The following is a 24,960-nucleotide window of genomic DNA, read 5'->3' on the forward strand; positions in this document are numbered from 1 at the left end:
GATAAGTTGGTCTCGGCCAGGTAAATAAATTACAAACTTCCCATTAGTGGATTGGGAGATGAAGCAGATTAACGCGTTTAAGCATCCCACATGGTGCCTGGGAGATAGTAAATGCCAGCAAATGTGGCCACCACTTGTATCCTCTATATGGTATCACACAAAGTCCTCATGGAGAGTCTGGTTGCAAATCTCCTCGCTGGCTAAATAATCTATGCTCTGCTTATTCAGCTAAGGGTTGTTCAAGGAGGAGATGGTAGATGAAGGAATGGCAAAGGTTACTGCTTAGTGAGCCCTTGGGATATCATTTCTACTCTCAGTATTGTATGCCTGTCTTCTTGCTGGCTCTTCACTGTGGTCTTATGATGCTGATTTTGTGATGCCCAGCTTAGAGGTGAGAAGCCCAAATCTCTGAGAACAGCAGGCCACACACCAGGCACAGAGCAGAACTCTTTTGACTTGGGGCCCAGGACATTCGACTCCACTCTAACACCATAGAAGGCCTGAGATAGCTGAGAAGGGAGAAAGCTACACAGTCACAGAGGACCAAACACCCTGGAGAAGAAAGAGGAGGATGTGAGATTTGGAAGCACATACTCTCAGGGAAAAGGGGGAGGTTGAGGACCAAAGCTGAAAAGACAGTCACGGAGTCATTCACACGGGGCCTGAGAAGCTGAGTGGAGAAGCTTGGGTTTTAAATAGGAAAGCAAGGTGGTCAGATCTGAGCCCATGTGAGCCCTTTTTGTGCATCCAAGAAGCATAAGCCTAGAGCTACCAAGGAAAATTCGAGAAGGATTAGCTATGGCCTGGTCTGGGAAGCCTTCTGAGAGGACATCCAAAGAAGCTTTACTGGGAGTAGTCTGTCCCCTCACACTGACCATAGCCTTATCTGGGGGCCATGTTCCTGAGGGTGGCGCTTCAGGGTCTCTTTGGGAGAGAGGTGGGGGTAGTGTAACCACTAGGAGCACCCATGGGCATCAGAAAGAGCTGCGTGGGCCTTCTCCATTCTGTGTGCCCCTGCTTGCACTTCTTTTCCTTCAACATCAACACTATTCTAGCCTTCTAGAAGGTTCTCAGTACAGGCTGCTTCCCCTGGGTCCAGGAAAGAGAAAAAGCCATGTTTTTTCATGCCATGCGACAGAGATTTCCTAGGACTGCGAATGTGTTTAACTCAGCCTAGCTGTAAAGGTGACACTGACCAGCAGGGACCTTCAGGGACCTGGCATTCAACAGTGCAGCTGAGGGAAGCTGTGGAGTGCAGATGCTTTCAGAGGTAGATGCCAGACAGTTTTATTGTCTTGAAGAAGGCCCTCCCCACCTCTCCCTCAGGGAGGGGCATGCCTGGGCCACATCAGCAGGAATGTCACTCAGGGTCACATTTCTTTTGATCTCCAGGAAATGAAGTAAGCATAATGTGGCATCGCCGGGACACGATTGAGTGTCTACACACATTGAGTGTATAGAGTGGATTTGTAACCAAGTGTTTCTTAGTTGGTCCTATATCTCAGGTCTTTATGCAATGTTTGCTACAATAGCTTAAAATTCAGAAAAGGTCACATGGCAGAACAGCAAAGTACCTCGGGTGGCAAGAAGGTGCCAGACTTCAGGGAAGACAAAGGCCACTCTTTTAATTCTTTGGGGCCCCAAACTGTTTTTTATCCAGTTCCCTCTACAGACCATACCACATCACAGCCCCTCCCCTCCAGCAGGGAGGCAGCCTGGAGTCCATTATTTCAGGACTCAGGCCCCTCCACCCTCCAGCACTACCTCCCCTGGAGGAAGCACAGCAAAGGACAAGGACCAGGCTTGTCCCATCACTGAACCTGTCACTGCCCTGACGGAAGGGACATCCTCATGCAACCCCCCTCCTGCACTGAGTAGGTACAAGTCCTTATCACTAAGCCACCCAGGTTGCGGACTTCAAACTGACATGAATGATGGATGGAGGTCCTGCCAGAGCCCAAGCCCACGTTAGCTTCCCTTCTATCTTACATTCATCTGTGTGTCAGCTCTAGGAAACCTTTCTGAGCCTGTGGTGTGTAGCATTTCCACCAGCAATACGCAGCACAGTCTCTTTCTGGGAGCTGGCAGGCACCACGTGTAAGCATGAGTCTGTCTCATAGATAATAGAGTATTCTAATTTTTATTCCTTTTTTTTTTCCTTGAAGAACTGAGTTGTAGCACACCCAGCTTCAGGAGACAGGTCCTCATAATGCTGTTTTGTCTACATTTGAGCATCAATCAGACCTGACAGCTCAGACTGACATGAGTCAGGCTGGAATAAGGAGCACACAGGAGAGTAGGGGTCAGTAAAATCAAGTGCTCATATGCCCTTGTCACAGGGGCTGTCGCTGTCTAATTGCTCTGGTCTCCTGGTTTAAATTCTTCAAAGAATTTATCTCACTGGCTGTGGAGTATGTTCCTCTGGGATCTGGAAGCTTCCAGAATCAGGTGGGCTAGAGGAAGGCTGTTATGAAACAAACAGGACTACACAAGCTCACCATGGGACTGCTGAGAGAGTGGAGGTGACAACCAAGACGGTAGGAGGCCTGTGCTGGATCGGCTGTCCAGAACAACCAGGAAGAGAATTCTAGATGCCAGAACTGGAGAGGCAACTTTAGACACTTAGAGAAACACGGTGGCCTACACTGGTCAGGTCATCGGTGAGCACAAGTGGGGTTACTTTCTCTCACCCCTCCCCCACTGGGCCACCCCACCATGTGCTACCCAAAGGGATAGGGGGCCTGCTGGGTGGGGAGAGGCACCCTTGACACACTTGCTCTTCCACCTTCCAGGCCTTTCCTCCAGACCTCTGACATACCTCACCCTGTAAACACTCTGGAATCCCAGGCTGCAGGAAGCACTGGCCTCCTGGCCTTTCCCACCCACCCAGCCACCTGTGCAAGCAGGCTGTGCCCACTCTTTCTAGCCCAGCCGGTCTGCTGGCCACAGGAATTCCTCCTTCTTACCCTGTGACTGAAGTAATCTTGACCCCCCTGGGGCCTTTCACCCTCCCCTCCCTAAAGCCTCTCCCATCTCCCATAATCTGCTTCTTTCAGAGTTCCCCATAGGACAGGCCAGATGAAGATCATGAAATGTGGTTTACAAGATAGAAATCTGAGAGTCAGGGAGGCAAGTGACTGGACTAAGGGCACTGGGCAGATGGAGAGACTCCTCTCTCAACACCCACTTCCTTCTCTGTTGTGCAGGGGACATCAGTCTGAGTCAGCCCTGGGCTCCCAACACGCCCACTTTTGTATGGCTGCCCAGCCTTTGCTCAGCCAAACTGCCCCTGCCTGAATGCCCATGCAGGCCGGAGCTCTCTTTACTCAGCCCCACCCAGCTCTCGCCTTCTCTCAAAATTCCCCATTACCTTCATTTTTTTCTGCAATCTGAACACGTCACCCGAAGACTCTTCCTATATCACACTTATGCCTTTCGCAATAAAAACATAAGAGCCTGCTATGGTGACGGCAACTTTGGACAGAATGAAAGTCAAAATGAAAGCGAATAAGTGACTGCATCTGTCTGTCTGCCTTCAGTCTGTCTGTCTGGCTGACAGGATTCATCTGGGTGAGAAGGTGCACAGAGGACCCAGCACAAAGCTAGGCTGGTGGCCCCAAGTGCTCAGTGACCGAAGGAACGTGTAGCAATGCTGTCTTCCATACCACCTGCTAGCATAGCTGGTCTCTAGGCCGAATACCTTCACAAAGGCCCCAGTGGCCTGATGCCAGGAGACTGCCCATTGGCCTCTAAAAAGAGCAAAGTCTGCCTCCCAACTGATCTGCCAGCTCAGCTGCATCTGCACCACCCACCCAGACTCCCAAGCCTGCAGTGTAAGGAAGAAAAGGAGGGAAATCAGGTCAAACCAGATGGCAAAGCAGTTCTCGTGGTCAGCGCTGGGAGAGGGAGGACTGACTGCTGCCAAGCAAGGCAGAGGGGCTGCTGCTGCCAAGCAAGGCAGAAGGGTTGCTGGGTAAGGCACAGCCCTGACTTGGGGATTCCAGCCCTGGCCTGTGTGTTGTGACTGGCCAGGGAGGCTCTGAGGCGAGGCTTGGCCAAAAACGAGGGCAATTAATCAGCAGACAGCAGCTAGTCCTCCGTCACTGTGTTGAGGGTGAACTTGTTTCTGTTGTATATAACATATATGTGTGTAAGTTTGGCCTTTGTCTCACTGTGGGTTCAACCAACCACAGACTGAAATGCTGTGAAATCCAAGAGCTGAATCTACATTTAACACAGACAGACTTTTTCTCTGTCTCTCTCCTTAGATAATCCTCTACAACTATTTGCATGGCATTTGCCTTGCATCCCCATGATAAGTGACATGGGTATGCCTGTCAGTATATATGAGAATGGGCCTCAAAAGTTCTATGCAAACCCAAGGCCACTTAATAGAAGGGGCTTGACCGTCTTCAGATGCTGGTACCCATAGAGGGATTTCCATTCATGGTGGATACAGTGGGACCCAGTAACTAGTTGTTAACAGAATAAAAAAATGAATAGATTAGTTGTTTGACAAAAAGAGAGTGGTCTTCTGTCCTCTTCTGAACTGGGACATTGGAAGAAGTGCAAATGAAGCGCTCATAGAACTAAGAAAATGTAGGTAAAGCATAGACAGCATCAAGGCCCACTTGGGAGAGTCACTGAGTAGTTACAATTACACTGTCCCTCCCCTTCCGCTCTCCCTCCTTCCCCCTCCCCTCCTTAGGACTGTCTGTCCTCTCCAGGGTTGTCTCTGAGCCCTGCAAGACTCATAGCTTCTCATCAGGCTTTCCCTATGCTTAGTCAGGAATCTGCTGCCTACTGAACTTCCCTAATTTGCTCATTTTTTCTTTTAGGATATCAGTGAAGAGACCTGGCCTGCCTGGGGGACAGGGGAGTCTTGCTAGGCAGGCCTAGTCAGGGATTGCTTGCTTTTATAATCCCAGGTCACAGACAGAAGAAGTCTAAGTTGAGTGTGGCCATTCCTTTCTCAGTCACAGACACGTTGTTTAGAAAAGTCCAGATATTCCATTCTGAGGATCACTATGATGGGGGTGGCCTGGGAACCAAGGCCAGTTAGTGGCTGAAACCCACTGGCCAGGACCAGACTCAGCAGCTTGGGTCTAAGCTTCAAAGTAGTTTCCAGATGTGAAGCCCAGAAAGGACTGGACACATACTTCAGAATGCATTTGAGGTAGTGAAACCCACCTGCTTGCCTTCCCTGGACATTCAGCACCTTCTGGCTAGGGTCAATGGGGCTACCCCTGGGTCCTGCATCCCAGAAATCCTTGCTCACACCTATCCAATGTCAGGAGTACAGAGTCCTAGAGATGAAGGGATGTGGCCAATGTGTGAACTCTAAGTCCCGGGGCTTCAAGGATCCAATGCTGATGCTAAGTTTTCCTCCCGGGCTTCTCCAGTGTAGGCCTCAGCCAAGAGATGCCCTGGGAGCAGGCCCTGGTCAAGGGTAGCTTCTCTGAGGAATGTGCACAGAGCTGGGTTTGGTGTGCAGCTCTTTCCTGGTGCCACAGTGTAGGTTCTGGGGAAAGAAAAAGTCTTCTGGTGTGGCACCCAGAGAGCTGAGCAACCCCACCCAGGCTCTGTGTCCTCAGGATGCTCTGTGGAGGAGCTAAGACAAGTGATGTCTTCCACTGTACACTTGGCTACTGCCATTGGTACTGTAGCTTATGTTCTCGCGGCAGCCTGGGGGCCACTTATGGCCCCAGCACAGGTAGTGGAAAGAGGAGACCTTTTGGGTCTGACATTTGGGGTGAGCATACCATCTCATAGCACAGTCTCATAGCACAGCTGTGCTCACTCTAGACCTGGGGCCACCAGACTTTTATAAAGAATGATATGTTTATTTTTAGTGTGTGTTTATCTACAACTAGTCAGTGTGTGTTCATGGTGCCCGAGGAGGCCAGCAGGTGTCAGATAACCTGGAACTGAAGTTATAGATGGTTGTGAGCCTCCATCTGGGTGCTAGGAACTGATCCCAGGTCCTCTGCAAGAGCAGCAAGCACCCTTAACCTCTGAGCCATCTCTTCATTCCTAGGCCACATCACTTTTGAAGCTGACAATGTAATCCCAGCACTTGGGAAGCAGAGGCAGACAGATTTCTGAGTTCAAGGCCAGCCTGGTCTACATCATGAGTTCCAGGACAGCCAGGGCTACACAAAGAAAGCCTGTCTTGAAAAAGAAAGAAAGAAAGAAAGAAAGAAAGAAAGAAAGAAAGAAAGAAAAGAAAAGGAAAGAAAGGAAAGAAGAAAGGAAAGAAAGAAAGAAAGAAAGAAAGAAAGAAAGAAAGAAAGAAAGAAAGAAAGAAAGAAAGGGAACTCTGATAAACCCAGCTAGGAATCTATGAAAAAAATGGCTTTCACTTTCCTCCTGATAAAGTTTGAAGTGTCAAATGAAGGAGGAAAAGAAAGGTGTTTTGAACCTCTGGGTAGGCATGGAAGGAATGTTTGGTATCTGTAGCTTTCCTTGGTGAACGGACTTCAACCACTTCGCCACATAGCTTGGGTACGTGGAGGCTCTGCGTCTGTCCAGCTGACTCCTGCTACCGTCCAAGCATCTACCACCATCTTAACTTCTCAGAAGAGACCTTGATTTAACAGTCATGAAATACGTTCACGTTATGATTCTTTCCTAGAAAGTCAGGCTCTCTTTACTTCTCTCAGGAGGCCGGAGTCCTCTTAGAGTCTGTCTCAGAGGGAAGGGGTGTCTCATTCAGTACACTCCATTTTGGAAAAGAAGAGGTGATTCAGAGGGCTCTCTCATACCTCAGCATCCCTTTTGGGACTTGTAAACAGTGGTCTTGTCGCTACCCCAGCTTCCTCTCCCCACACCCCAGTCCCCACCTAGCCCTTTTGCACAGCGCCTTCTGCCAACACTGCTCTGTCCCTTTTTTTTGTGTCAGCTCTTTCCAGTGAGGCTGCCCAGGCTTGGCTTGTCTAGTTTCTGTGTTCATTTCTATGATGTCTCTAGCTTTCTCCTGCAAAGGATTCTGCCTCTCCTTCTGCTCTTCAGCCAGTGTGCGGTTCAGACCATCAGAGCTCAGAATTATCCAGGAAAAGCCTGCGGTGGGCAGAGTCTCCTCTCATAGCAGAGCCTTCAATCATGACCATCTTAGTTCTCCAACTTCCAGTGCTGCCTCTGCAGGTGGGGAGACATGTTGAGCATGGTCAGGAGGGATTCTGCTGACACCTTAGGCTCAGCCTCTTGGGTTGCTAGTCTCTGGAGCCTGACTGGGGTCTCTGTACCAAGCTGTCCTGGTCTTTCCCTGCCAGCATGGGGACAGGGAGAGACAGCAACACAGCTGGCTGAAAGCCCCATCCAAAGAGCAAGCTGGCCTTGGATTTTTCATCAGCAATCACCAGACTTTGCCCTGGGCAGAGAAGGCCTAGGCAAAGGAAAGACTGCAGAGAGAGTAGAGAGCCTCTATGGGGCCTGGCAGAGACTAGGGCAAGCGGTATTTCTAAGCAGAATCTGGGAAGCAGAGGGAAGCTTGTTGCAAAAACAAGCATTTCTGCTGAGTCATGTTCATGTGGCATAAGGAGCCTCAGCTGGGGCTGCAGCTCAGGGTGCCTGCGTGGAGCTCACTGCTCTGACCTCTCAGCCTTCCCCACCAGAGGCCCATCATTTGCAGGGCACACCTGAAGTTCTTATTTGCCCAGCACCCCACCCTGGGTTTGAGTGACACACCCATATTTCCTAGAGAGCCCTTTCCCCTAGTCACAGCCCATTTGTGCTTAGGGGAAGGTGGGGGCCTTTCCTTCCCTCTGCCCTGGCTTCCAGGTTAGATGGTCACATGACCCAGGCTTAGCCAGAGCCCTTAATGGCCTCTAGAATGGGAACATTCTGGAAATAAGTTTCCCAACTGTCAGGAAAGCTGATGAAGACACTTTTTTTCGTTTCTACAAAAAAATCCACTAGGCCTAGGTGTCTGGGCCAAGGTAGCTGTGTGCAGTGACTAACTGAGGGAGAGAGCACCCCATGGGCAGGCCGGTAGACACAGCCACGAGCCTCTGACTTCTCCAGCTATGGGGCTGATGCCTTCTCTGTCTAAACACATTTCAAGCTGAGTTTCTCTCAAACGTAATATTTTTGTCTATATTGCCAGTGTCCCTCCCTCTCTGTATTTTCCCATTGTCTGAGGCTTACTGCTGCCTGAATGTCACCTACCTTGCCTTGTTTTACAGACCCAGACCATGGCTCCTAACAACACAGAACAGAGAGTAGTGGACTAACTGCCATGTGCATATGATCTGTAGCCTTTACAGTGGCCTTGAAAGTTGCTAATCCCCATTACTGATGAAGAGACTGAAGGTCATGGGACACAAACTTCAGCTTGGTTAGTAAGCAACAGAGCTAAAGTGCCACTCAGACCTTTGGGCTCTTTTGGGGCTTCTCTGAGAGCTACCACCCACTAGGCTTGCTAGTGTTGGTGTCACATAGCCTGGGCTTCATGGGAACATTTTATGTCTGACTCTGGCTCATTGTTTTTCTCCTTGTCTTTTCCTGTCCATGCTCATGGCTAACATGGCAGCTGTGCTCTCGATACTCAGGCTTGGCCACTAGTCATAGCTGGGCCTCTCTAGGGCAGGGCAGCCATCAGATCAGGTTGCCTTGGGCCAGCGGACCTGTCTGATATCTTGGTTAGTCCACTCCACTCCAACTAGATGGATGGGCAGGAGCAGGGTAGTGATACCCCAGTGGAAACCGCAATTCTGTTTCCAGGAAGGGCACCTGCTGCCCTAGCCCTCACCTGGGTCCCCAGCATCCCAGACAACAGTCACCTGTGTGGCTCCTGGTGTGGTGTGCACTAGGCCCAGATGCCGGAAGGACAGGGAGAGAATGAGCACAGCCTTGTCCCGGTGCTGGTGAGTCCCTGATGTACCTCCAGAATGCATAGGACTCTGCATAGCCAGAGAAACAGAGCACTCTGGGAGCACTCGGCTTTCCACTGAGATGCAGAAAAAAGGCCTGCGGATGGGGGCCATACTGAGGATGAAACATGGCAACTGGGCTCCAAAGAGTATGTCAATTTCTATAGGACAAGACAGTGGGAACATCACCTCTGGCAGGGGCGGGGGGCGAGGGGCGGTGCTGCAGGGTGCAGGGAGGGGGCATGTGTGTGGGAAAGAGAGTACGGCTTAGTTATGATGCAAGGTAGGAATGGAAGGGAAGACTGGGCTGAAAGGAGAAAAAAAAAAAACAGAAAAGCAATCTTCACGAGCTTTCAGCTAAGTGTTTCTGGCTAGCTGGGGGTGGGTGGGTGCTGGGGGTGGTGGGGGTGGGGTGGTGTTACTGCTTCTTGGCCCAAGGCTATCCTTGGAAGCGGAAGGAAGGATTAATTCAGAACAAGTTGAAGAAATGCTTGTGGGTAGGGGAGGAGCTCGGGGTGGGGGGTGGGCAGGGACTGAATGTGCAAGGTAGACAAGGCTGTTAAGGCAGGAGCAGGTCAGCAGCCAAACCAATAAAACCAAGTCTTGCCTCACACTGAACCTTGGAGTTCAGAGCTGGCTCCAGCCCAGGGACTTGAAGTTACTTCCTGGAAGAGGTGACACTACAACTAGGCTTTAGGGGACGGGTAAGAGTTTGCTATGTAGAGATGGAGATGAGATGCACTCAAAACCATCCCCCCTTTCACGAAAGCCTGTAAGCAATTAAAGAAGATGTTTTCAGCTAGTGAGGAAGACTTAGATGGCTTTTAAAAAGTAAAATGCAGGAACAGGTAAGAGGCGTGGGCATGGGTGGCACAGGGGGCAGGGGTGGGGAAGGGGAGAGGGGGGAAAAGGGGGAGTCTATCGACGTGAGAGCTGACCAGATAAGCATGGGATCCAGGAACACAGAGTCTGACTCTAAGCAGCTGGAGTGTCAGACTACCTGTGTCTTACACAGGACAACAGAGAAGTACCGGCCGTTTCCAGGGCTGGGAGTTGATTCCTGTTAATGCCAAGAAACTAGGATCCTCCATTTCCTTGTTCTCCTTACCACTTTAATAAAGAAAAAGAATCGTGTGTTTCATACTGCTTTAAAAGTACATGTCTATAGTTAGCAGTAGCATACTGTGTATTTCAAAATAGTTGGTGGAGAGAGAGGGTTTCAAATGTTCTCATCACAAATGATAAATGTTTGAGGTGATGGATAAGCTAAGTATTCAGAGAGGATGATGCCCTGTTTACACGTGTTTGGGAACATCCCACAGTGCCACATAAACAAGGAGAGTAAAGCTAGTGAGGCCCCTGAAGATGATGCCTTCCTGACACACAAATGTCTCCATCCAGGAGAATTAGGTATCCCAATGCTAGCAAACATGATGTTTGTGAATGAGCTTCCCCAGAGGTGGGAAGTGGGAGAAGAGCTGCTATGGTCTGACTGTGTCTTCTTCCACAGTACTGTTCCTATAGAACCAATGTTGTTCTAGGGTTCCTTGCTTGCTTTCCTTTGAGTGTGTTTGTTTGAGGCAGAATCTTGTTATGTAGCTCAGGAAAGCCTCTGCCTCCCAAAGTGCTGTAGATTGGTTTTGTCCTCCATGGAGATGCGTGTTAGAAATTGCATCTTTCCCTCATGTGTTTGTTTGTTTGTTTTTTCTCTCTTATGCATGAGTTTGCTTCCCATGATGCCTTTGGTAGATGATCACGTGATCAATCAGCTTGGAGCCAAGGAGAGGCCAGCACCATTATCTCAGACTTCCCAGGCTTCAGAATGTCAAATAGAACGCTTTCAGCTTTTGTGTGGGTGGAAGTGCACTTGTGTGTGCACCTGTGTGTTCATGCGTGCATGCGTGTGCTTGTGTGTGTGTGTGTGATATCATATATGCACATATCATGTATGCACATGCACACAAAGACACTGGTTGTCCTGCCCCATCACTCTCTACCTTCTTCCCTTGAGACACTCCTTTCACCGAGCCTGGAGCTCACCACTTGTCCATGAGGCTGCTGGGCAGCCATTTCTAGGCATTCACTGTGTCCACTCACTGTTTCCCCTCCTTGATCACAGGTGGACACATAGCCAAGCCCAGCATGTTGTGCAGGTGTTAGTGTTTCTGTCAGTTCCTTAAGCCCTCTTAGATGCTGTGCCATCTCTCTGTCCTAACCTCTATACTTTATAAGTTTGGGCTATTCTAGCATAGAGGTAGACTGAGTTAAAGCCACATCTCAGATGATTTGGGGATCAGTTGGCACACAAAACGATCAATATGGTAGTAATGGGTATTCAAAGCTAGAAATGGCCACGTAAGAATACCTCCTCTCCTATAAAGAAAGGTAGACCAATTTAAGAGTAAGCATTAGGCTTCCTGGATTTCATCTTATGACAGATTTGGGACAAGACTGAAGACACCCTTTGGTTAATAATTACTCTGGGACAGTGGTGAAGGTAGATTTGTAGAGAGGAGGCTAGAAGCAAGAACATTGGGAAGCTGATCAACATGATCCTGAGACAGACAGTGTCATAGTGAGCTTCAGGTGTCTTACTTTTCTAGTGCTATGAAAAGACTCCATGACTAAGGCAACTTATAGAAGAAAGAGTTCATAGGGGACTTGCGGTCTGAGAAAATTAGAGTCCATGACCACCATGGCAGGAACCATGGTGGCAATTTGATATGGTGCTGAAAGAGTAGCTATAGCTCACACCTTGGTAAACAAAAGGCAGAGAGAGAAAACTAACTAGAACTTGTGGGGGCTACAAAATCTCAAAGCCCACTCCAGTGACACATCTCCTCCAATAAGGCCATACCTTCTAATTCTTCCCAAACAGTTCCACCAACTGGGAATTAAGAATTCTACTCTATGGGCCTATTGAAGCCTTTCTCACTCAAACCATCAAAGTTAGCAACTTAACCCACTTGGGAAGACAGAACTTCAGTTGAGAAATTGCCTTCATCAGATTGGCCTGTGGGCACAGCCCATTGTGGGCAGTGCCATCCCTAGGCAGGCAGTCTTTGGCTGTGTAAGAAAAGTGGCTAAAACTGTACACGGGTATAAGTCAGTAAGGTTGCTCTGTAAACTCTGCTTCAATTTCTGCCTCTGGGTTTCTGCCTTGGGGTCCTGCCTTGGAGATAAACTGTAAACTAAAAGTCAAATAAGTCTCCTGCCTCTAAGTCAGTGTTTTTATCACAGCAACAGAAATCAAACTAGGCCATTCAGCAAGCTCTTTATAGGGCCAGTGATGGAGATAGGAGGTGGGCAGCTTGGAGAGTTATCACTAATGATGAAAGAATGAGAAATCAGTGCAGAATGGCAGGAGGGGTCTGCTGAGATGTGGGCCCTGAAAACAGCTGCTAGAACTGGTACACCAGGCCCCCTGAAACTGTTACTAGGTGACCTCAGGATGACTTCAAGGTTTTCTGGGTGCTAAGATATTCCAGCAGCCTGCCTGCAATTCCTGTTGGTGATGCCCTCACCACAGACTCCTCACATTGAGTACTGGGTAGTCATCTGTACCGTGTGGTCCACTGGGGTTTGATGTGGTTTGTCCTCCAGGGTTTCATGTCTTGGGGATTTGGTTTATAAGCTGAGTGGTGGGACCCTGTGGGAGGTCAGTAGGGACAGAACATTCTAGAAGGGGTTGAAGTAGTTCTTGTGTGAGCAGGTTGATTCACAAAAGAACCTGCAGGGCTTCGTGGCTTGCTCTTCCATATACGAATTCCTGCAGCTGTGACACCATGTGCCACAAGGCAAAGAAGGTAGCAGGGTGGAGGGTAGGGATAGGGGTGTGATCACCAGAACTGGTGATGTGCCATTGGGCTTTCAGCCTCTCAGACAACTCACAATATGGACATCCTCTTTTTATTTATAGCTTACCCAGGCTCAGGTATTGTATCATAGCAACAGAACACTGACGAATACCAGAGCCACTGAAAATGTATTAAAGACAAAAAGACACAGTCTCTGATCTATGGAGAGTTTGGGAGAGAGCAGTCAAAGCCATGCCAGCCTTGGGCTCTGACCACTGAGTATTTGTGACTTGTAGTGGCTAATGGAAGCCCTGCTTGGGTTTGGTATAAATTACTGTAAACAAAGCAGGGTTATGACTGTAACTCAGCAAGGAAAGGAAGTTGATTCGCTCCAGAAAGTCTTCCTTGATATAGATTGCGAATGTGTATTTATTTATGGGTGTTGTTTGTTTGTTTGTTTGTTTTGAGACAAGGTCTCACGAGACAGGCCAGCTTGCAGTAACTACCTGTATAAGTCTGATGATCCTGACCTTCCTGCTTCCGATTTCCAAGCACCGGGATCAGAGATGTGAGCCACTGTGCCTGGCATGCATAATTTTTGCGTATGTTGTTAATTAGGCTGATTTCAGTTAATCCAGTGTTCCACCTTTAGGGGAGCCAGGCACTATCCTGAGTGCTAGAGAACAAAACAGACCCAAATCCCTCCCCTTACACAATTCATATTTTGGTAGACAGAGACATTCAAATCCAAAGAGGGAACGTGGCAGTACAGTCATAGCAGGTTAACTGTCCCATGTGGTTTTCTCATGTCAAGCAGGCTTTAAGGAACACGTTACAGCTAAATGTGCAGCTCTAACCCACTAACAAGTTACACTTCTTATTCCTTTATGAGAAGTGAATAATCACAAGGAGGCTTGGTCTACACCTGTGTCAGGCAGCCAGAAGCATGCAAAAGTTGGAGCATCTTAAAGATGAAGCGATAGACAAAAGGCCCAAGTGCCCTACTCCCTGCCTGAGATGGTTCATGCTGTCACACCCACTGCAAGACTGTTTGTCACAGGTACTATGAGCATCTCATGGCAAAGATGCCACTAAGTATAGGGTCTTAGTGGAGGAAAAGCACAGTGGTTTCCTTGCTCCATGCTCAACATGCTGGAGGGGTTATGAATAAAGTTACAGGATATCCAACTAAGTTTTAATGCAGTATTTGTGACGTACTTAAAATAAAAACAAAGACAAAAACAAAAAATTTGTCTGAAATTCTAAACTGTCATGGTATTCTTTGTTTCATCCGGTAGCCCTAACTCTGCAAGCTTCGGAGGTAGGTGATAAGTGTTCCCACACAGGATTGGGGGTGCCTCTACAAGTTCCCTTCCCCATCTCCCTGGTCCACAGGGGGATGTGATTCCTGGATCTCACCTTCAGAGTGCAGAGCATATGTTCTCTGGGGAGAAAGCAGCCTGTGCAAATGGGCTGTCCGGTGGGGAGCTGGGCCAGGAGAGCTCTGCCACTTCCTTGCCATTAGCGCCCAGCAGAGGAGCCTAGAAGTGCTGGAAGCCATCTGGAGCTGTGTGCTGAGTCACAGGCCCTGGAGGAAAACAAGAACACTGTGACTCTCGGGCAGCTGAGCGGCATTTCCCTGGAGATGACAGTGGGCACCAGAAATAGAAACCGCTCCTCTGCCATACACTGAGAGGTTGGATCTCTAATAAACCTCGATCTAGTGACCACAGGGCCTCACTTCAACGCTTAAAGGCTCGGACTGGATTGGTGACAAGGTGGAACCACCTCCTTTTATGCAAAGGAGAACTATTACTGTTTATAGCTCATGGATCCTGTTCAAACCCTAGCTCTTTAGTCTCTTCTTGCACTTCTACCCTTGGATTGTTTCCTGAACATCCTAACTCTGTTTTTCTTCAGAGATAAGTATCCTTGTCTCTTAAGATTACATGATGGGCCAGACTGTGGTGGCGCACACCTTTAATCCCAGCACCTGGGAGGCAGAGGCAGGCAGATCTCTGAGTTCTCCGCCAGCCTACACAGAGAACCCTGTCTCAGAAAAAAGCCAAAAAACAAAAAACAAAACAAAACAAAACAAAACAAAAAGTCATGATGTGGGGGACAGACACTGCTCTTGCAGAGGACCTGAATTGGTTCCCAGCACCTAACTCGGCAGATCGCAACACCCTTAACTCTAGTTCCAGGGCATCTGACACCTCTGGTCTCTGCTCAAACCTCCACTCATGAGCATGTCCCCCACAACACCCCCCACATAATAGAATTTAAAATAAAAATAAGACTTAAAACAAGTCAAGATAGCATAAGGGATTAAATCAGTCCTGCAGAAAACCCTCTTGCTCCTGCAGATCTGGCACACACAATGAGTGGTGGGTCTCAGCAGCCTAGGGATTCCAGGACATCTCCCTGGTAGGCTGGTGTGGTCATTACATGGGACCATTCATCCTTTTCTTCGAGTAAGCATTAAACAAAGCTCTCAGGGAGGTCTGAAGCTGGTGCTGGGAGCAATCTAATTGTTGAGACTACATTCATACACACACACACACACACACACACACACACACAAAAGGATGTTAACAAAACAGCCATTTTCCTATGCCACAAACACTTCCTTTAACACTGAACCTGGCCCACTCTCTGCTTGAATGACAGAACAAAGTTAAGACCAGTGCTCCAAAGCCATTATTTTATTGCTTTTCTGTGTTTTAATTATAATTTTTAATTTTTGAGATTATATCATTTCCCTCCTCCCCTCCTTCTAACCCCTCCTATGCACCCCCTGCATTTGAATTCATAGCCTTTTTTCTTTAATTGTTGCTAATTTTAAATACATGCACACATAATTATATATGCACACATAGATACTATTAGGAATTGCCAGATCTGGTGTTACTCCTGGGTGGATCCCTGGGGAGTGAATGGGGACTTACAAAGCAGAGTCTTGCTGGAATAGGCAGGTTACTTTACCATGACGTAAGCCATAATGTAAACTGCCAAATTGTACTTTGCCTTCCCACTATGGTAAACCAAAACCATGAATACCATAAGTCTTCCTTCCCCGCCCGAATGCTTCCTCCTCCAGGTTGTCTGTTGGGCATTCTCAGGAGAAAGGCAACTACCACGCCCCTACTCTACCCTCTGCTTTGATGGGATCGAATTTTTTAGTTTCACCACACAGTGTATATATGTAGTGAATTATCATACTATGTCCACAAAACTTGTAATAAGTCTATGTCAATTTAAGTTGAACTTTAGATATCAACGTTAAAATTAAACTCACCAGACAGCAGTGCCCAGCAAACAAACAAACCAAAACAAACAGAATAAAAATAAAAAGCAGCTCCACTTCTAAGGGGCTTCAGATCAGTTCGGCTTCTCACTGCACAATCTCCTCCACACTTTACTAGAACCCCCTAAGCTCAGCCACGCAACCTAGGAGTGCTCAACTGCATAGCTAAAGAAACTGAGTTTGGCAAAAGTAGAGGTTTAAGCAAAAAGAGGGTCTAGACTAGATGTTCTACAGACCCAGCCTGAGCTCAGGGCTCAACTGAAGCCCTTAAAGCTGTGGGGTGACCTTCCCACTTGGGCAAGGGCAGAGCTGGGCCTGTAGCTCCCAGATGCAGCTAACTGAAGGAAGGATGGTGTGCCTGGCACAGAAGATGCACAGTTCCTATCTGCTCAAGGCATAGAGGCATTTGCCTTTGGGGAATGTGACTTGGAAGGTGGTTCAGCTGATCTGACAGTTTAGTAGCTGTGAGTTCTTTGTACGACAGAGTTAGAGTCTGTGCTCTATCATTACATATCATGTGTTGGCTGAGTGTGGGCTTTGGGATCAGAATGGAAGCTCTGGGATCCACCCTATTACTTATGGCTGAAGCCTACTGTATTAGCTTCTCTAGAGAAACTGATAGGTTGAATCTATAATATACACACATGTGGGGCAATAGGCTATGCACAGACAGCTTGGTCTCCAGATGAGCTGAGGTATGGAACCCTGGTGAAACCTGGTGTTGATAATTTTCACCTACATGGGACAGAAGGCATTCCCTCATGTCCCCTGGACTCCTGGCTCCTGTCGAAGATACTGACCCCACAGCCCCCACAGGAGAAGCGTGTGGCTAACAATCATATACACAATGTCCCAAGCTTCTGACCTTCAGGCTACACTCCTCCCAGTTACCTAGCAACAGCAGATAACTGGCCCACTATAAGAGGGACTACTTGGCCCCACCTTGCTCTCTCCCTCTTACTCTAGCCTTTCTTCTCTCTCTCCTTTCCCCCCTTGTCTCCTCTTGGCCATGGCCAGTCTCTCTCTCTTTCTACCTTTTCTCTTTCCCCCTGCCTTTCTACAATAAAGCTCTAAAACCATAGACTGTCTCTATTTATCAAGGCTGTGCTTGGACGATGGGATAGGCTTTCTTCTAACGAGCTGCGTCTAACTTCCCGATGAAAGGCCTTCCGTCCCATGTAAGTGAAAATTATCACCACCGGGTTTCACTGGGGTTCCACACCTCAGCTCAACTGGAGACCAAGCTGTCTGTGCATAGCCCATTGCCCTCCCCCCCGCCCCCCCAGGATTTGTTAGAGTGGCTTCTGGGTTACACTCATACTTTCCAATAATGGCAGTTTCCCAAAGGAAAGTCCAAGAACTCAATAGTTGTTCAGACCACAAGGCTGGTCGTCTTGGCTGTTTGGCAGTATACACCAGAATTTCAAAGAAGTAGGCTCTAATACTGGTGAAGGAATGGACTTGCCAGCAAAACCTTCCTTCTATGTCCTCTATATAGGACGCCACCCAAAGGTGTCGTCCCAACTCAAGGTGGATTCTCCCACCTCAACTATCCAGATTTAGGGTAGGTCTTCCACTTCAAATACTTCAAGCAAGAAAAACCCCTCACAGCCTCTTGGTGTTTAGTTCATTCCAATTGTAGTCAAGTTGACAACCAAGAACAGCCATCACACCTACACATTCTTCTTTCTACCTCAGTTTTCTAATCTATAAAGTGGGAGTGATGATACTTGCCTCCTGTGATGGTTCTCAAGAATAAAGGGATGAAGAAGTGGTTTGAAGAAGTCTTATGTGTGGTCCTTAAATGTCAGGCTTTGCTTGTGTTGGCTTTTCAGGTTGAAATCTAAAATTCAAAATACTCCAAAATCTAAAGGTTTTTTTTTTGAGCACTGTCGTGATGTAACGAGTGAAAAATCCCATGCCTGACCTCTCATGGTGAAGTGTACACAAACTTAGTTTCATGCATAAAAATACCTTTACATACTTGTGTAAAGTTATCCTAAGGCTATGTTTTTTTTTCTTTTCCTTTTGTTTTGGTAAAATATTCTGACAAATATCCACTTAAAGGAGAAAGGTTTACTTTCACAGCTTAAGATACAGTCCATCATTGTGGGGAAGGCAAGGCAGGAGGAGCTTGAGCTACTGGTCATGTAGCACCCACAATCAAGAAGCAGAGAGCAACAAATGCATGTGGCTGCTCAGCTCCCTTCCTCTACTTACAGGATCCTAGGGAATGGTGCCGCCTATAGTGAGCAGGTCTTCCCACTTCAATGAATGCAATCAAAATAACTGCCCAGGCATACTCTGGGGCCTGTCTCCCAGAAAACATTGTCTCTGTGAAGATGGTGATTAACACTACTCACCATAGGCTATGTGCATAAAGTATACAGGAGCAAACATACACAAATTTAATCTTTGAACTGAAGTTCAAGTTATTGCAGCAGTATCCTCAAGTTATTGCTGTAGTATATGACAATAGCAAACCTGAAACAGTGGTGTGGGTAAGAGCTGTTGAGAATGTGAAGGCTGTTGAAAGGGGTTTAGATAGAAGCAGAGAAGTGTGTGAGAAACTCAGTGTGGGAGACTCAATTAGCAATAGTTGTCACCATTAGCCTCCCACCAGCATCACCAGCATCTGCAGCATCACTATCACCATCATCACCATCACTGCAGCTGCAATAGCTGCTCACAGGAAGCAGATACAAATGCACTGGGGCCACATTTTATTTAGAAAAGAGACGTCTGGACCCAAGAGAAGGTTCCTTTGCCAAGTTCAACACTAGATCTGTTCTTTACCATGTTAGGAGGTTACTGTCTGCTCAAGGTCATGTGAAGAGTCTCCTAGCCTTCTCCAGCATTCATCCCTGACTTATCTAATGAGCCATCTTTTCTGTTTCAGCCTTGACATCTACCCCAGTGAGTGTTGCTTAAGCTGCTGTCCCTCAGATTTCTAATTCTCTTTTCAAACTTCAGTTGTTCAAAGCCATAGATGATTTTTCCATTTAGCTGTAAACCTAGACCTTGTTTTATTATTTTCCTTTGGCTTCTCTCACATCAGAAACTTAAAATACATTTCTTCAAAAGGGAAAGTTACTCACCACCATGAATAGAAAGCCAGTACCCCCTACTGTAGACAGAAGCTGCCCATAAAAAGAAATCGCATGGCATTAAAGCAATGTTATTACATTTTGGAGAACTAGGCCTACCCATCAAAGACTCTGGGCTGAGGACCTGGACCTGTTTGATTCCCATTTAAGAAAGAAATTTGGAGAGGTACTGTGTTTTTCAAAAATGTTAAAAATGTGTCAGAACCAAAGAAAAAAATTTCCTCTTGGTAAACGGGATTTGAAAGAAAATATAAACAAACAAACAAAAAGGCCGTCTTAACACAAAATTCATAGTTTTTTTACTTCATTGTCTTTTTCTTTCTAGAAACTTCTATTCTCCAATCTAGTTTTTTTTACTGAGAAGAACGAGGGAGAAGGTCAGCAACGCCGCTTGCTCTTTTTATCATCTCAGGAGGACCACACCGTGCCTTGAAGTGGGAGGGCCCAGTTAAGAAGCATTCTGCCCTGAGCAACTCTAGGCCCGGAATGACCATGGGCTTTCATCTGAAGACATGTTCTTTACAGCCTAGGTCCCTTTGGGCTGCTGTTGCAGAGCCCTGTGAGTGGGTGAGGGCTTGTTTTGACAAGTTGCTCTCTCAAAGTTCAAGAGCTGAAGACCACCATAGGGGCAGGCTTGCTGTCAAGAAGACTCACTTCTGCTGTTTAGACACACCCTTTCTGCCTTTCCTTTTTAATTTTTAAAAAACATTTATTTATTATTATTATATCTAAGTACACTGTAGCTGTCTTCAGACACTCCAGAAGACGGTGTCAGATCTCATTACGGATGGTTGTGAGCCACCATGTGGTTGCTGAGATTTGAACTCAGGACCTTCAGAAGAGCAATCAGCGCTCTTAACATCTGAGCCATCTCTCCAGCCCTCCTTTTTAATTTTTTTGAGACAAGTTCTCACCATATAGCCATAACTGGCCTCTAACTTTCCATGTAGAGCAGGCAGGCCTTGAACTCACAGAGATCTGCTTGCCTTCTCTCCCAAGTATTAGGATTCAAAGTATATGCCACCAGGCCTGTGTCCATAGATGCCTTTCCTTGGCAAGGTCCTCACAAGGGGCAAAGCTTTGGGAAGCACACTGGGTCTTTTTCATACTGAGGCTCCTCATCATGAATGTTATAATGCCCTTCCCTTCCCAATAACATCACCTAGGAGTTAGGCTTTAGTGCAGTAGTTAGGGGGAAGGAGATTAGGCATAAATGTTCTCTCTGCTTATGAAATTATCTTGCTTTTACTTTCCCAATGCTGTGGATGGAACCAGAACCTTGCAAGAGCTGGGCCGACACTACTATGAAGCTATATCCTCAGCTTTTGGTTTGATTGTGTTTGAGATGGTCTAGCCCTGATCTCACTATACTGAAGCTAGCCCTGATCTCACTGTGGAGCACACGTTGGCCTTGAACTTACTCTGTAGTCCAGGCAGACCATGAACTCACTAACCTTATGCTTCTACTTCCTGAGTTACAGGAATGTGCCACCACACCTTGCTGGGAGCAGGGATAACACGCCCAAAGAAAAGGGATGGGCTGGGTCACTGATCCTCACAAGGCCTGAAGAAGAGGTGGGACTCATCACGAGGCCACAAAGAAATGCACATTTTTTTTTCTGGAGGTGGATTTTCTGTTTGCTGAACAGAGCAGATGGCTGTGCTTGAGAGGGGAAAGGAAATTGCTAACCCTGTCCTCTGGCATAGAAGAAAAAATTGACGAAGTCACCAGGCTGAGCTCCAGCCCCTCTTCTGCAGCCTCAGCAGATTTCTCTGCAGACACTCTGCCATCAGGGAGTCTTTGAGGAGCACTGCCCCTGATTCCCTTCTCCTAAATTGGCAGGGTTGTGCCTCACCTGTGCACTGCACCCAGATTCCTCAGCTGCCTTCCCTGAGCCCCTTCAATCTGTTCTGAGCTGCAAGCCTACAGCATCTGGGCTGCAGGATTTCTTTCCTTGAATTCTCTCATTCTGCCCCATAGGTTACCTGGCACATAGTAGGTGGAAAGACATATTTTCAGTTTGCTGGATGTATACATGCATGCATACATACATATATACATACATACATACATTTCTAGAGTGGCTGAAGTGAATGATGCTTGAGTCTTCCCTATATGACACACATTAACAAAATGGCATTGTCCTGATTGGTCTGTGATTTTTCCCAGCTTCAGCCTCAGTAAAATGGTATCACTGGGTAGCATGCGGAGGAGTCCATATGTTCATCCTTATGGGTCCTTCACATCACGGAAGAGGATGACATTTAACAAATGACTCCATGAGCAAGTGAGCACCTTGCCTTCTGGATTAGTGGGCTCTGCATCCACTGACTTGACCAACGTGTGACCGAAATGTTCAACAGAAACTGCATTTGTACTTAAAATGCAAACTCTTCCCTCTCTGGCTTTGCTCCCTAAAACCACAGACAGTGTAACATCTGTGGTTTGTCTTCATTGGATGTGGGGGATATACATAGGTTGCCAGCAGTGCTATTATATCAACATAAGGACTTGGAGCATCCTGGAGGAGGGATGATATATTCTGAATGAGAGAAGGGCCACTCCACAGGCAGGGTGCTGGACTCAATAAAAAGGGGGAAAGGAGGAAGCCAGGTGAGTGCCAGCATCTGTCTCTTCCTATGTCCTTATCTTCCCAGATGTCAGCAAGCTCCCAATGTGACCATGATAGACTACATCCTCTGAGGCAGGAGCCACAATAAACTTCATCTCTGAAGTGCTGTTCAATTTTGTCTCAGCTGTGAAAGAGTAACTGATACAGCTATTCTAGCTATAGTGCACCCAGATGAGAAGCCAGCACAGGGATCAAGCAACTCTTCTTTGGTGAAGAGGGACAGAGCTTGTCCATCACCAAGTGTTGACCACAGTGGACTGGAGGCCAACAGCCTCTTGTGCCTGATCACATGGCACCGCTTACATTTTAACTGGCATCACAGGCACCAGAAGCTCTCTCGGATGGGTTAAATAAAAGTCTGTTGGAAAGGCATTAGAAGGAAAAGCCGAAAAACCAGGTCTTGACACAGAGAGAAACACTTGTGTCTTAGGAAGTTGGAGATGGTTAAGATCAAGGCCAGGAGCAAAGAGCTTACTTCATTCTGTTTTTGTAAACATTGGCTACAGCCACTCAGTGCCCTTGAGTTTCTCTGCCCAAATTTCTTTGTGAGTTTGGTTGAAGATTTTAAAAACAGGGTCTCATAGTCCATGCTAGTCTCAACCCGAAAATGAATCAAGAGGATGGCCCTGAGCCTCTACCTCCTGGGTGCTGGGATGACAGAGGTATGTTGTCACACCTACCCTCTGCCCAATGTATTACAGGAAAAAAAGAGTTTGGTACAAAAGCTTGGGTCCCATGCCAGCTCCTTAGCAAGGCTAGAGAAGCACAGTCATCAAAAATCCTAAGGCTACTTGTAGATTGGCTTAGATCTCTGACCTCTTCAGAAAAGTGTTTTTGTTCAGTGGACTATGGGGACACAGAAACACAATGGGTTAACATGAGGAAACTAAGTCACTGTGAGGTGCTCAGCCACAAATAGGCTATCTGTGCCACACCCTTTTCCTTCGGCCAGGGGAGCACCTCAGCAAAGGGAGAGAAAGACTTTAAGAGGCAGAGTCTGGGAGGAGCACAGAGAACAGTCTTCTGCTTATGACAGGACCACTGGACTCATGGCGGCCATGGCTCCCTGCAGGAGTCCTGAACAGGACCAAACCTCTCAACTCAGCCTTGGTGTGGGAGGGGTTCATGATCCCTGTGCCTGAGGGGCTATGGACAGCTGATGGCTGTTGGAGAAGGGAGGGTCAGTTTCCATTAAGGGTGTAACTCCTGGGAGGCTGGCGGTGCTCCAGTAGAAGGCCTCCCACACAGGAGTAGACAGGTGTCACACATTGGAGTTGATGGGTTGTTAAATTAAAAAAAAAAAAAAGGACACAGTTTTGAGATAGTGAGGGAGGGGAACAGATGTGAGAGGAGTTAAGGGGAAAAGACGAAGTAAATATGACCAAGGTGCACTGTATGGAATGCTCAAAGGTTAAAGAAATGAGGAGGAGGAGGAAGAGGAGGAGGAAGAAGGGGAAGGATGGAGGGAGAAAGGGGAAAAGGAAGGAGGAAGGAGAGAAGGGAAAGGAGGAAGGGAGGAGGGGGAGGGGAGGACATAGGAGAGGAGGGGGAGAGAGGGAGAAATGAAGGAAGGGAGGGAAGGAGAGAGAGAGAGATCCCAAGACCCAGCAGCAGGATGACTCATGGGCTCTTAGCCTGAGCAACAGAGGGGAAAGGTGCTGAGATGGAAGCTTCAGCTACCTCCTACTTCCTCTTCCTCTCAAAAGCTGCCCAGGACCTTCTCTAGGTCTGCCCCAGGGTCCCTGACTTCAGAGTGTCTCTCCACTAGCCTTGTGTCTGGAGTACTCTATTACCACAGATAGCCCCATCCAGAAAGCTTCCTTCCTGGGCATGCGTTGGATCCATCCAGAACATAGTCTTTCCTGCTCTTGTGCTCTTTTGTTTTGTTTTGTTTTTGTTGTTTTTTCGAGACAGGGTTTCTCTATATATCTCTGGCGGTCCTGGAACTCACTTTGTAGACCAGGCTGGCCTCGAACTCAGAAATCCACCTGCCTCTGCCTCCTGAGTGCTGGGATTAAAGGTGTGCACCACGCCACCATGCCCGGCATCTTGTGCTCTTGACTGGTCTCTTAGCGACTTGGTTGTCTCCTTCATGTGTGAGGCCTGCTCTCCTAGTGAGATGCAGCTGGCTTTCCCCTCCAGGAGAATGCCTGAGCACGTGAGGAGACAGCTATATGTGGCTGTCACAGAAGAGAAGGGAGTGCTACTGTCAGGGGAAACACTGCTAAACATCAGTCATGCACAGAACAGCCCCTGATCAGACCCCAAATATCTACAGTGCTGAACTGAAAACCCTTGGTCTCAGCTCAGACCCCTCATCTCCCCCTAGAAGGCCTTCCTCAATGATCCACTCAGATCTCTCCCTCACACCCTTGACTGCCTTTTCCTCTGGGTTCTTTACTGTCACCCCAATTGATAGCATTTGTTTGCTAGCTGCTTGGAACCTCTGCCTGGACTGGAAGAGGGGACCTATGACATAGGCCTCACTCATGGCCAGCTTCCCTGGCACACAGTGTGTGACAGAGTGAACAGATACTGCTTAGCTAGTGTTGCTAAAAGAGTGGCTAAGCTCCTCAGAGGCCAGGGGTCAGAAAGCCACAGGAAACTCAGACCCCTTCTTGGTCTGACCATGCTTACACGAGACAGACTCAGCCTCTGTGGATGGTTAATGTCATCAGCGTCCTGAGCCTGAGCTTCTGCACCTGAACAGTGAGGCTGGTCCTTTCATCAGAATCTGTAGCACAGAGCAAATAATCCATTGGCTTGAGAAAATGCCTGACTCTGAGGAGCCTCGGCCAAGACCACGTGTCCTCAGCATCATTGTCAGGATCTGCTGGGACAGGCAGTGGGGATGAGTGAAGAGTACCTGGGCTACTACCCAGAGATTAGGGATGAATGCACTTTGCAAGGCCACAGCTGCCTGCATTGGGTTTGGCCAGCTCTTGGTCCAGCCGTGATATGAGCGGGATGATGCCTTTCCTGATCTGGTCAGAGAGCATGGATCCAGGGTGGCAGATGGCACTGTCCTTGAATTACAAAAGCAGGGGAGGAAGCTGAAGGGCTCCATTGCAACAGATATGGGCCATGAGAGGGAAGGGGCAGGCTTGGCCAGAGAGGAAACATGTGCCTTTTCCACTGGCTGCTCCTGAGGGCACCTGTAGCTCTAGAGTAGTATTCTTTTATGGCTCTAAGTAACTGGGGGGGGGGGGTCATTCTTCATCTTGTATATAAGTAAAGAAAGTGAAC

The sequence above is a fragment of the Mus caroli genome, unplaced genomic scaffold (assembly GCF_978045245.1).
Source record: "Mus caroli unplaced genomic scaffold, Mus_caroli_1 scaffold_13, whole genome shotgun sequence".
NCBI lineage: Eukaryota > Metazoa > Chordata > Mammalia > Rodentia > Muridae > Mus > Mus caroli.